Genomic DNA, 13,142 nt, shown 5'->3' on the forward strand with positions numbered 1-13,142 from the left:
TATACAAAGCAAGTGATGCATGATTCAGTTGCTCACCACCCGCCAATTGATCCCAGCCAGTTCCCGAGCAGCGGTCACCCCCCGCAGCCAACTCCCCGCAGTTTCTACACTGAGCATGATGTCATATGGTATGGAATAGCCCTTTGGCCAGTTGGGGTCAGCTGTCCTGGCTGTGCCCCCTCCCAGCTTCTTGTGCACCCAGCAGAGCATGGGGAGCTGAAAAGTCCTTGACCAGTGTAAGCATTACTTAGCAACAACTAAAACATCAGTGTGTTATCAACATTATTCTCATCCTAAATCCAAAAGACACCACTACACCAGCTACTAGGAAGAAAATTATCCCAGCTGAAACCAGGACACACTATGATAATGTACATCTGACAGGCGTTACTGTTCATGAGGAAAGAAATAAATGAGTACTACATAGGACTAAGCAATTACTCTGTTCAAGTCCAAGACTTTGAGTGTTTTATACCTAGACCTTATACCTAAATAGACTTTATACCTAAAAAGTGTTTCAACCTTTGAGTACTTACGTAGAGATTTCGGAGTTTGCTGGTTATTTCTTTAAGACAACCAAACAAAACAATTGTTTTTCTGTTCTTTACTGAACCTGCCATGTAAAGAGTTCAATTTTTGAGTGCCTTGCATTCAATTTGCTTGGCGGAGGGAATAAAGATCCGAGTCCCTGAAGTCTGTAGAGACCTATCTGTCAATATGTCCTTTAATGTGTCTTCAGGAAAACCACAAAATCCACAACCTGTCCCTTTCCAGCACACTGAGAAATTCCATACCAATAGCACCATGGATGGGCTGCAGCCATCTGTACAGAGTGCTTGTTTTCTGAGGTGTGAGCCTGATGAATATACTTTGCTTAACAGTGCTGTTATGATTTAACATCGGCATTTTAGTTATCAATATTTACACCCTTCAGAAAATTGGGTGTTGGTAAACATGCAATAGGCATAAATATCTTCCATGACTGTAAGCAGGGAGGATGATAAAGGCCATAGTGCCTAGTTTGGTTTTAATTTTCACTATTGTTGCCAGTCTTGAGTATTAAAACTATAAAACATTTCTAACTGCCTCACTTTAAGCAGTTGGATTCATTCTTCTTTCTCTTCTAAACTTCTCAGAAATGCAGTTCATTCTTTTTCTCGTGGTTTATGACTTTTTTTTTTTAATAGCATCAGTTACTCTGGTATGAGACTTCCTCTAATCCACAGCTCGTCTCTGTCTTATCTTGCAGACTCACAGGAATGTTCCTCCTCTCCCAGGCACACTTCATCTCACATACAGGTAACCACTTCCTGCTAAGCCATTAATAAACAGTGCGTTATTGTGCTTCCACCTATTTACAAATCACAAAACACCAAATACACGTAGAACATACCAACTAATTTAACTCACAATTTCTTCCACAGAGGATCGTAATTGTTCAGGATGGAACACATGTTTACATGGCACTCCTAAACCTCTCCATACCTTCACGTTGTGCTTTCAATGTAGTATAGAGACAGCTAAGGCTTTTGCAGTGTAGTTATAAAATAAGCATGGCTTGGTCCTTACATTTTTCTTTAAAAGAGAATCTGCAGAGGTATTTTTATGCTACATAATATTTTTATAATTTTTTATTCTGACTAGTAGCCAGATTTGAACATAGGTTCAGAATATTATGCTTTACAGCAAGATTTTTGCACTATGTTAGCTAGAAGGATATGTATTTGCCTAACAGAAGCACTGGTTCGCAAGGCCTCATCTACACAGGTGACATCCTGATGCAAACTATTAAGGTCTTTCCTTCTGCTCCCTGCACGTTGGTTTCCAAGGGGAATAAAGCCAGACCCACGCAGGATCCAACATTGCCTCTCTGGTCCGATTCCTAATCTGGGTAATTAGGAGACTGAGACTCACCAAAGCACACAGAGCACCCTGAGAAAGGTACATGGTTACCTGAATTTGGATTTTGAACTTGCACGTGCTTTCAGATAAAAGAGGACTTTTAGATAAAGAGGACTTCAGATAAAAGAGCTTGAAGGACTTTAATTAAGTGGCACGCTTATATAGTAGCATTTAAAGTTCAGCTCTCTTTGTTTTTCTTTATAAATTGGGCTTTATTTTGGAGATTCGGTTTACATGCAACCCAGAAAAAGACAAGCTTGCCATTGTATTGCTCTGTTATTGCCACATAATGCCATCCATCATAGACAAAAAAGATGATGGTATGATGTTTCTCTGTTTGGGTGCAATGATATTCAATATGCTTTTTGGAGAACTGTGTGGTTGAAGTCAGAGAAACCAGAGCTTTTCTTCTGACCTTTCTCATGTCCTTTGTAGAATTGTGATTCTTAAATCTTTTTTTATTTTTTTAGGAAAATGACTTCTAGGTCTGTAAGCTTTTCTTAAGACAGATAAAGCGATGTGGAATTTCTGGTATCAGGTTGCCATATCTTGAAGAGCAAGAAATCATTTAAAAATTGACACAGTTTGAGTCTTTTATTTAAATTCAGATGTGCTGTAAGTAAATTTGGACTGCCTTGAAATCAATGAAGTGGAACATTTTTATGAAAAGTTTCAGTGATGACATTACTGTTATCTAAAGAGATGACTGTATTTCAAGTATTTTCTCACCTCCGGTCACGAGTGTGGAGGTGCTCCTGCCCAAGAAATGCACCTGGGAGAGGGCTGGCGGCTACAGCAGCTCATGCGTCCTGCTCTTTTTGGGCAGGATGAGGGCCAGCCTCATCCTGGACTGCCTCTTTTTTTCTGGGCACTTTATAAATTCGTCACAGCTTGCAGGCAGAAAATGACCTGCAGGTTGTAAGATGGCTACAGTCATTAGATTTAGCCTTCTTTGTATAAAATAAAGCATAATGCAGCGTTCAGTAGAAAGGCAGGCAAATGGCTTTGCTTCTTGTGCATTGCTTTATAAAACTTATGGAGTAATGATGCCCTGAGCATACTGAAGAGCCTGGGACATACAGACTGGAAGATTTCTTCAAGGTTTTTATTGCTGGGCGTTTTCTGCCTCAGTCTGATCCATCTGCCTAGGTCTGATCTTGCCCATGACTGATCTGGATCACAGGATCAAAACTCACAGGATCTGGAACTCAGCCTCTGCCCTGAGGCTGAGTTGGGAGAATCTTTATTATGTACCAGATGTCTCTTCCCTCCCCTATCCCCTCAATATTTGTGCCAATAGAAATAGAAAAGAGAAAATACCAATAGAAATAGAAAAGAGAAAATACCAGTATGTTTGCTACTTCACAGCTGGCTTGCATATTAGAAACTCACCTTTCAGCATGGTCTTTATATCTGTGTTAAATGATTGAAAACTCTAACAGAAAAAATTGAGATATTTACATCTATGTTTCAGGGCATGATACACAGCTCCCTCACCATTTTTTTACATTAGCTAGGATGGGAGACAATAAACCCTATCGAAAATAGGATCCTGTCCTGTGTACTGAGGCACAAAGAGAAACAAGTATCAGAAGACAATATGAGAAAAATGTAAGAGTTGCATACACTTGCAAATCAGCAGCGTGACAGTTAACCAGCACTAAAAGCTGCTTGCCTTAATAATGATGTCTTGAAAATATGCAGTAATTAGGCATGATAGTCTTGAGATGCACTTCTTTCACAACATCAGGCTTATGATGAGCGTTTAACTCACAGAGATACTTTCTTTCATTAAAAATGATTACTCAAGCATGGTTTTAATAATTTTTTGAGGAAAAATGTAAACAGGAGTTAAATCCCCTAGCCTTAATGTGCTTCAGAGGTTCCTTTCTGCATCAGTCTTGGGTAACCAAAAAAGCTAGAAAAGAGTTTGAAATTGTGGTTTTTTAACACAGTATTGAATTTTTCCAACTATTAATATTTATTAAAGTAAATTTAGTACCTAACTGGAATACCAAATCTATTTAACAATGCAATATTGTGGCTTTATATCCTCTTCTCTGAAGTAAGCTAAGGCTTCCTACCAAATGACGCAGGAGCTAATTTCCTTATCAAACTCTGGAGCACAGACAAGCAATATTTAATTTATATTTCTCACCATTATTTTAAAGATTACTGTTAAGACACATCATCTGCATGCTGCTGAATGACATAGAGTATGTCTCTACCTTGGGAGTAGATACAGGTACAGGTTAAAATCTGTCTTCTGTTTCTCTCCCCTCCCTTTCTCTCACAGTGCACCCATATTATTGCATACATTTACCAGTGTTGACTTTTTACTGTTTTTAATGGTTAACCATATTGGCAGCTGTTTGTAGAGACTGCAACAGCAGAACATGAAGGAGAGGAACTGCAAAACCCCTCCCACGTGTCTGTGATATGGATGTTTCCCATAACTTCACAGGACAGTAACCTCCAGTCTGTTCATCATGAAGAGCATATATGGATCACTTTTTTCATGTACTTTTCATCTGCCCTTCACTGATGTATCCACTATTTTGCCCAGAATATTTCCTCACAATATCCTAAATACAGTGCTCCCTTTTTCTTTAGCAGGATATACAGGGGAAAAACACATAGTGAAGAATATTTACTAAATATTGGTATGCTACTGAATAAAAATAATTCGGTACCTATACAACACCAGTCTTGTAATCATAGGCAAACATAAAGAAGTATTAAAAATTTAATTAAATCAGTTGTATGATTGTTATCCTTCAAACTCAAATGAAGCAGGGAAAGAGTAATATTAAAACTACTAAACCACATATTAGGAGTTTTAAAGACATTTATAATTTAATGCAAGAAAATAAATAAGATCAAGACTAGTTTTAGGTTGAACTAAGTCAAAGGTTATAACATGAAGTTCCCTGAATTAGGTTCTCCCTGAATAAAGGCAAGTCTGGCCGGAGAAGAGACATGAAAAAGAAATGACTTTGTGGTAGTGATATGCTCAGCTATATATATAGGGGAGGCACCTGTAGCTGTTGTGGGAATGCTCTGAGTTACAATAGGTCTAGAAATATAGGAATATGGAAGATGATTCAATTTAGTTTAGTTTTTGCCTCCTCAGTCTATTCCTGTGCTGGGCTTAGTTTGAGCACAGCAGAGATGTAGGCCCAGAGCATCTGAGAGAGCCATATTTCTGATCACTCAGAACACTGAGTCCATAAATTATTCATAAAACCTCTGCAATTTGAATTGGCCTTTCAAGTAATAAAAAAATACATCAAAGTAATACAATAAATTAGGAGGTCCCTCTAGTACACGTGATATAAAGCATAAGGATTTCTTTTAAATATTTGATTATTGAAAAGTAAATGAGGCTTTTTCTGATGCGACAATTATGGGATTTCATACAGTATGAAACAGTAACAAGAGAGATACCGTGTTATTGTTAATGGCTCTATTTCTTACCATCTAAGCTAATGAGGATGTTTGATCTTGCCTGATTTCTTCATGCTTCATTGTTTCCATCATTGTCAAAAACCTACTTCACTTTTCTTGTGAAATAATCTACATAATGCAAAGTGACTGTTTATGGAGCACAGTGAGTATTCCACCAGCAAGGAAGAAAGGGCATAATTTGATAAAAGCAGACATATTGTTCAGACAGCTACAAAATTAGATAATTTTAGCAGAGAACAGATTTTTTTTGCTGCCAGTCACTATTTAAACAAAAGAATCATCCCCATTTGGCAGATAATTATGCTTCTCCAAGGGAAAACATAACACTGAGTGAAAAGAGTTAAGGTCTCCTTTTTCTCAGATAATTTTGTGCTTTGAACCTTTTCAACTGCCTGTTTCATGAAAAAGCTAAAAAAATCTGAACAACTGTAACAATTATTGTTCCAGGGATATAAGCAATGTTCATGTCATCATTTTATGAGTTCATTTTTTATTTCAGTTTTCAGATTCCTGAATCACTAATTTTTGCTTTTGGTTCCCAGATGGCAGATACCAATGTAGGAGGATGCCTGCCACCTTCCATATTGCTGGTGTACAAGTTTGAATAGATTTCTTTGAGGCATTGATGCTGGACATTAAAATATAAGGCTCCAGTCCTATAATGTCCTCTAACTGTGAAAGCCCTTCTTAATTTTAATAGTATTGAGTGTCTACCTCAAGTCTACCTACATGGAATTTTTACAGGATTTATTTCTAGCCATATTTCCATAAGGAACAAGAGATAATTATTTTACAAAGCTTTAACTACAAATGTGTATGTATTTAGCATGGTGTGGCTATATGTGACTGATTCTGTTACAAATAAAAACTAATTTTTAAAAAACAAATCCTTAGTCACAAATAGGTATCGTTGGTATGGCAGATTGTGGAAAAGAGAAGATCTTGCATATACAGGATGTGATTCTTACTGCGTTTGTGCCCAGCACAATTTCCATTGACCTCAGAGGATTTACATCACTGTGAATGATGTGAGAACCAAGACAATAAAAAAGGTTGGGTCTAGCCTGTGTAAAAACACTATCCTGAAGGATGCAGTGTTCAGGAAAGTAATTTAAAGCCTTTTCTGTCTCTAAACAGGCTGAATTTTCAAACTGGAAGCAAAGGTAAAGTGCAGCTGCCTTCTGCAACACGTTGACCTGCCGATTCAAGGTGTCCTGGTGCTCCTTACATGAAGGTGGTACTGGTTTTGAATTTGTCTGTTTTTCAGCACATCAAAGTACCCTCTTCTTGCCAAGGACAGCTTTCAAACCGTCCATCCGCTGTCCGTGCCTTTGTCAGTGAGACAGTGTTGGCTCCCTGGGACCTTTGTTTGTCTGAAAGTGGAAAAATAAAGCAAAGTTTGTCTTAGGAAACTATATACCATATGTAGAGTGTTTCATTTCCAGTGGGATCAGAAAATGGGCAGAGCTGAAGAGGCCATGGATTGCTCACCCATTGATCTGCAAAATATCTGACTAGAGAGAAGCTGACTAAATTCTGATATTCCAGAAACTAACCTTCCTTAAACAACAAAAAGAAGAAAACAAACCAAACGAGAACCAGTTTTATTCAAAGAAGCAGTGTGAGAGATCAGCAAGAAGCTGACTGATCCCTAGAGGAAGGGGAACATACTCATTTTCTCCTCTCATCATACACTCCTGGAAGTATCTTGATCAATATCCAAGCTGTATGCAATATGTAGAAGAGATTACATTTCACAAGGTATATTTTAAATTATACATTTCCACACACTCTATTAATATGAAATGCAATTTTATCTGATTTTAATACTTTAATGTTACCTTCCATTATTTGCACAGTAAGTAAATGAAGAGATGCGCATGAAATCTGAATTTAATTAGATAAGACATGCTATCACTTACTGACTGACATAAGTAGAATACATTAAATACAAGCATTGTGTAATACTTTTCTGTCCTGAGATGGTGTACAGCAACACAACAAAGTTACATTTAATGCTGACTGCCAAAACCTAGTTATTTGAGTTTTCTTTAAAATTAGCAAATTAAAGTTTTGTAGAAGGTTGATGTGGCATTGACAACATTTTCTCCTTTTTTTTTCCTGGCTTAGAATATTCACCAGATTAATCCAGCTTTCAAAAGCATTTGTTATTTCTTTCAACATTGTCCTTTGGGACTTCCATTAATTCTACTTGTAATGACCAAAAGAAAATCCTGCATGATTCTGCCATAACTGAGGCTTGGTGCTATTACTATCAGTGGAAGCTTTCTTTACCCACGAATGTGTTATTATTATGCCACATGCAAAAGCACCAGACATTAAGAACCAAAAAGAGAAGGAGTTTGCAGAAGGAAAGTTAGCGAGGCTGGGCCTTGACCCAGGGAAATGTCTGCCTCCAGGTATTTTGAAACCCTGCTACAGAATGAAATTGTTTTTTCACTTTTTAGCTCCCATGGAGCACAGTCTAAATGCCTGTGTGATTCATCAGTGTCCCTCATAATTCCCTGAGACATCTAGTTATAGCCTTACTAATGCCGTTCCTACTTCTCACTTTCTGAGAAGGCAGGTTTTGCAGGAGCAGCCCTGCGGGAGCAGCTCTCTTCCAGAGGCGCAGCAGGAGGGCACCTGCCGGGATTGCCCGAGGCTGAGCCGGGTACTCAGCCTTGCTCCTCCGTGCAAAATTGCAGCACCAGGATGGCTTTTCAGGATGGCTTTTCACTCCAGCAGTAGCAGTTTTCAAAGCCCATTCATTATGGACAAATAACGGATGCTGCATAAACCTTACTCTTTGCTGCTGTGTTATAGCTCCTGGTGACAACAAAACCAAGGACAGTAATCAGTTATGGTTTCTCTGCTGTTCTCGGCCTACTCTTCTTCTCTGAGGTACTTTTCCAGCCCTTTCATTACAGTGGCATCCGAGCACCTCATTGCCTTTAATCTCTCAGCAGCTTCAAAGCCGTATCCGGAGTCGCAGTTGCAGCAGGCCACCTCAAGCACCACCACAGCACAGAGATCTTCAAAGTGGGTTAACGCGGACACTGACAGCCCAGAGCTCAGCATGAGCTCACTGAGCCACCTTTTTGGGTAAGCTTTGCACCCTGTTTTGTGTCTGTAGTGCCATACTTGGACTGTGGTGGGTACCCAGTACTGTTCTGGTACACATGGCCCTTCAGCTCACCATAGCCACTTTTCTGATGAGTTTGTGCAGGGAGACATGCTTATGGTAACCAGAAGTCCTGCATCCACACTGTATTAGCTGTGGTAGTGCTACAGGACATCTGGAAGACAAGTGTCCTAAGGCCTGACATTTCTCCAGGACAAGAAAGAGGATGTTGACCAGTGCCGTGGTAGCTCCACATACTTCCCTCTATGTTTTCTTTTTTATTTTTCTTGGTTGCTAATTCCCATTAGACAAAAAGCTTTCTACACCACAGTTTGTTACACACTAGTCAAGTAGAAAATTGTTGGTCAATATTAAAACCAGTCAAAATAAAACCAGATCCATTAAATTCCTCTCCATCTCAAGAGGTCTGATTTCCAGTAGCTCCTTCATGTGGCTTTTTGATTTTCCCTCATGGCAGACTCTTTCTAATGTTGAGGGAAACCTTTATATTTTTATTCATTGCTGCCTACATACATTCTTGGTTTGTTATTTATGCTACCTATGATAATGTCCCTTTCATCTTAAAATACTGCACTGAATTTGTCTTGATTTTATGTTAAAGGTTACACTGACAAAGGCTGATAAAACACATGGAGTATTATTTGTATTTACTTATAAAGCTGCAGTATCCAGCACGACATCATCACTTCTATAAAGTATTACCCCATAAAGATCATTTTGAAAGTGAATGTCATATTTCATTTTACTTTGACATGTAAATACATTTCAGCCTATCTATCTAAGACTTTCCAGCACATCCATCACTACAGAAGTGTGCTGGTGCCAGTGAATCAAAAGCTACAGCAGCAGTTAACAAGCGGTGTGCTAATTAATGGCTCAAGCAGAAAGTTGTAAGAGTGATTTTTCCAGACACTTCACTCAAAAGGGATCGAGAAGGAAATGCCTTTTTAAATTTTTATATAATGTCACACTAAATGAACCATAAAGAAACAATATAGAAAATGTGTAGCTTGGAATTTATGAGAACATTTTACAACTATTAAAGACCACATTTAAAGGTCTGGATTTTAAATGGAGCTGAGGGACCTCTGAAAACAGCTTTACCAGCAAGGTCATCTTTAAAAATGGAAAGGCAGAAAACCAGGTCCCAAATATCACAGGAGGGAACATAACAAAGCACAGAATTGCTAGACAAGAGAGGAAGAATGGAAGCCATAATGCTAAGAAATCATTATACAGATCATATTTATTCAAATCCAAGAGAAATGTTGATTGCCAGTCACCAGCAAAATGAGAAATGGCATTACAACTGGCTTTTAAAAAAAGGTCTTTTGGGCCAGTCATCCTCACTGGCTACTTAAAACTGCTGCTGTTCACAGCTTAGCGGGTGTCATTACAGCATCTCAGAAGATGCAAATCTTGTCTCAAGAGACAATAGTTCTCAAAATGTTATTTTTTTCTGAGGACATATGGAAAGGAATTCCTCATACATATTGAAACCATTTTACTTCCTTTCAAGCAGTCGTATGATATGCGGTATAGCATAAAAAGCAGTTCCAATGTAAAAAACCTAGAAGAAAAAAATCTTAAAAAAATTAAAAATGTTTACTTCTGGGAACATTCTTTCTCCTATCTTTTCATCAATAAATTCAATTTCCGTGAAATACTTTACAAAGTAATTTGACTTTGATAAGACAGTGTATTGACTTGGATTTGGATTCTCTGGCAACATTTCTCTCAAAGCTTTTTTTCAAACTGACCTGATAGTAGAAACTTTATCCTTATAGTGTGAAAATAAAGGTCCTTGTTGCTTTAAGTGAGGCAGTTGGTTCCCCACCCTCCTCAAAATACAAAACTCAAATCATTGTTTGAAAGAGAGTATAAAAAAATCCAACTACTAATATTTTTTGGCAGGAAATATAAGGCCAAACTCTGTCACTATCTGAAGAATGGAAAGCAAAAGTGTAGTGGCAGAAACAAAACTTGTTAATTGTATTCTTGACTATTTTTTTCGGTAGCCCTGGCCTCCTCCCAGCCATGCGGATTGTCATACAATAATCTAAGCAGTGTTGAATACACACTTGTCCTTCCCTGCCCCACAAATACACAGTCTGCTCCCTGACAGACTGTGGTCTGTCAGGAGACCCAGAGTTATTTGTGGAGCAACATGTGGCAACTGCACATTTGCAGGTGATGGGAAAAGTAATGCGAGAACACACCTTTTGGATTAAATAATCTAGTAATCTGCATCTGCAATAGTGATCGTATATGAGCAGGGTCCCACTATATACCCAATAATGTTTTAGAGTTGTTTTGCACCACAGAGTCTTCATTTTAATTATTATTGTATGACTAGAAAGTGATTTTATTCTACTTTTGAGAGAGCACCTGAGAAAAGTCATGCAGCCCAGACTGGGGAACGATTTCTGACTCTGGGATTGCAAACTCACAGCCTTGTTTTGCTGCTAGCTGCGATGGGGAGCGCAACCAACTGGCGACGGGTGCGGGCATGCTAGGAGGCATTTTCCTGGGCTCTGCTCTGGCTGCGCTGCCCAGGGAGCAGAAGGACAGGACAGGGCTCTGCCTCTCTCTGGGGCAGGCAGCAGCTCTGTCACTGCATGGTGAGCTGTGAAGGCTTGCTGTGAAGGCTGTGAACACCCTAGTGTGACTATTGCCTTCAATGAGCCAGCAAAGGAATGAGGAAAGCTTGCCAGATGTTCCTCTTACTTCTTTTCTTGCACAGTGCTGGGAGGAGGTGAAGGAAAGGACAGCTTTTTGGCTGCTAAGATCATTCTCTGCTTGAAATTTGGTTTTGAAAGCTGTCTAAACATGTATAGCTTTTACCTTTGAAAAAGACGTTACTGAAGTTTTTACAAAACAATATTAGCCTATTTCATATGCATTGAAGAGTACCACTTCATGCAAAGCTGCAATAAATGTATGCAGAACAGACCTCAAAGGTAATTAGCAGTGATAATTGTTTGCCACCTTTATTTTAGTCAGATTCTTTCAAGCCCTGTAAATATGTCGTGTCTAACACTAATAAATTATTTATTTTTACATAACATTGAACTTGCCAACCATTTTTACTCATCAGTTTTTAAAGAAAACATTTTAGAGCTAGAATCTTGTAAAATTTCAGCCTGGAGCAGACTTCACCAAAGTTAATGAGCCATGAAAAATAAGATTTAGCTTGGGAAGGCTGCTAAAACCCTTTTGCAGCTGTAGCCTGTACTAGCAGGCTATGATCAGTTAAAATAGATACCTCAATTAATCCTTTCTTGGCAATTGCGAAAATAACCTATATAGTTTCATTAAAAAAGAAAAATATTTGGCAGTTTTTCTACTGGGTTGTAGTACCTTTGTGGCACCAAAAGGATGGGAGTCGCTGCAAAGGCAAGGAGTGGACTTGCCTGCTGGGGAAATACTGCTCTGGTCTGCTGACCCCGGTTCCCTCTCCCCTGCCGGGCGTGTGAGTGTGCCAGGGTGGGAGGGTGGTGGAGCTGGGCCCAGAGGGAGCTTAGAAGCTCCCTGCAGTTCTTCCAAATCCTGGGACCCTCCTCCTTCCCATGTAAATGATGCCAGAGAGAGTGTGAGGGAGAGTCGAGTTCCTCCTCCTTCCCTCCCTAGTACTTTACCCCAGTGATGAGTCCAAAAAGTTGTTCTGAGGTTCGTCTAAATGCTACACCCAAAAAATGCCATTCAGAGTTGTATTGTAACAACCATACAGGCTAAGGGAAGGTACTTAAAGAGACAAATACACCTCTTTGGATATGGTTAATAAATAGGTTATTAAAAAGTAAAATGAAAAAACAATCAATAGGGAAAGATTGTTTTCTAAGTCCCTAAGTCCCTCTAGCAAAGACAGTCAGTCTTTTTTTGTTATGAAAAATAGGAAAAAGGGAAAGTCTACTTCAGTTTTGCAAAATTGTTCCTGCTACAGAAAGAGATATTCTCTGTGGAACCTATTGCAAACCAAAATGGTAGATAATTCATCTTTAAAATGGAAACCAGATCATCAATAGTATAATGTGGTAAAGTGCCAAAAACTAGAACTGGCTGAAGATTATTAATTACTGTACTGCTGGTTTGGGCAGAATATTGTTATAAATCAGAATGCACTCAGATCAGTCTAATCTCCAGGAAAGAAATCCAGAAGGTTGATTTTCTGTTCTAGGTTTCTCATATGCATGTATATAAATGCTCACTTACATATCATATGTATCTATGTATAGGTAACATACACACATATGTATGTATATCTATGTACCTATTTTTATATATATATATACTGCAGAAAAACTGAGGTCTGGGAGAAAAGTATGGCTCTCGGGTATAACATGCTTCAGACTAACCTTGGCTACTTGTATAAATCGCATCCAAAATGGGGGCAGGCTCTAATGGAAGAAGAAAAAGGAAAAAAAAAATGAAAGGGAAAAGATCTGCCAAATAAAATAACTAGCAAGAAGAAAAAGGGCAATATAAAAGCAATAAAAAAGCAATAGCAATAAAAAAGTCTGTAGGGCCTGATCAATACTTTCTTGCATTTTGAAAATGTCTTTATGTTGGGAGGAGGGGGAACACTCATTCCAATGGCAGCGTGAGCATAAGGGACCAGGCAGTGCGC

The 13,142-nt window shown here is 38.7% G+C and overlaps 1 long non-coding RNA gene across 2 annotated transcripts in view; it reads left to right on the top strand.

The window, feature by feature from the left end:
* Positions 1–6,723, top strand: part of LOC140654945 (uncharacterized) — a 46,310-nt gene extending 39,587 nt beyond the window's left edge. For both annotated transcript variants that reach the window (XR_012043580.1, XR_012043581.1), the window contains 2 exons: positions 1,250–1,299; positions 6,508–6,723. This is a non-coding gene — a long non-coding RNA (uncharacterized lncRNA). The remainder of the gene's footprint in view (positions 1–1,249; positions 1,300–6,507) is intronic.
* Positions 6,724–13,142: the final 6,419 nt, after the last annotated feature.

The sequence above is a fragment of the Ciconia boyciana genome, chromosome 7, assembly GCF_034638445.1.
Source record: "Ciconia boyciana chromosome 7, ASM3463844v1, whole genome shotgun sequence".
NCBI lineage: Eukaryota > Metazoa > Chordata > Aves > Ciconiiformes > Ciconiidae > Ciconia > Ciconia boyciana.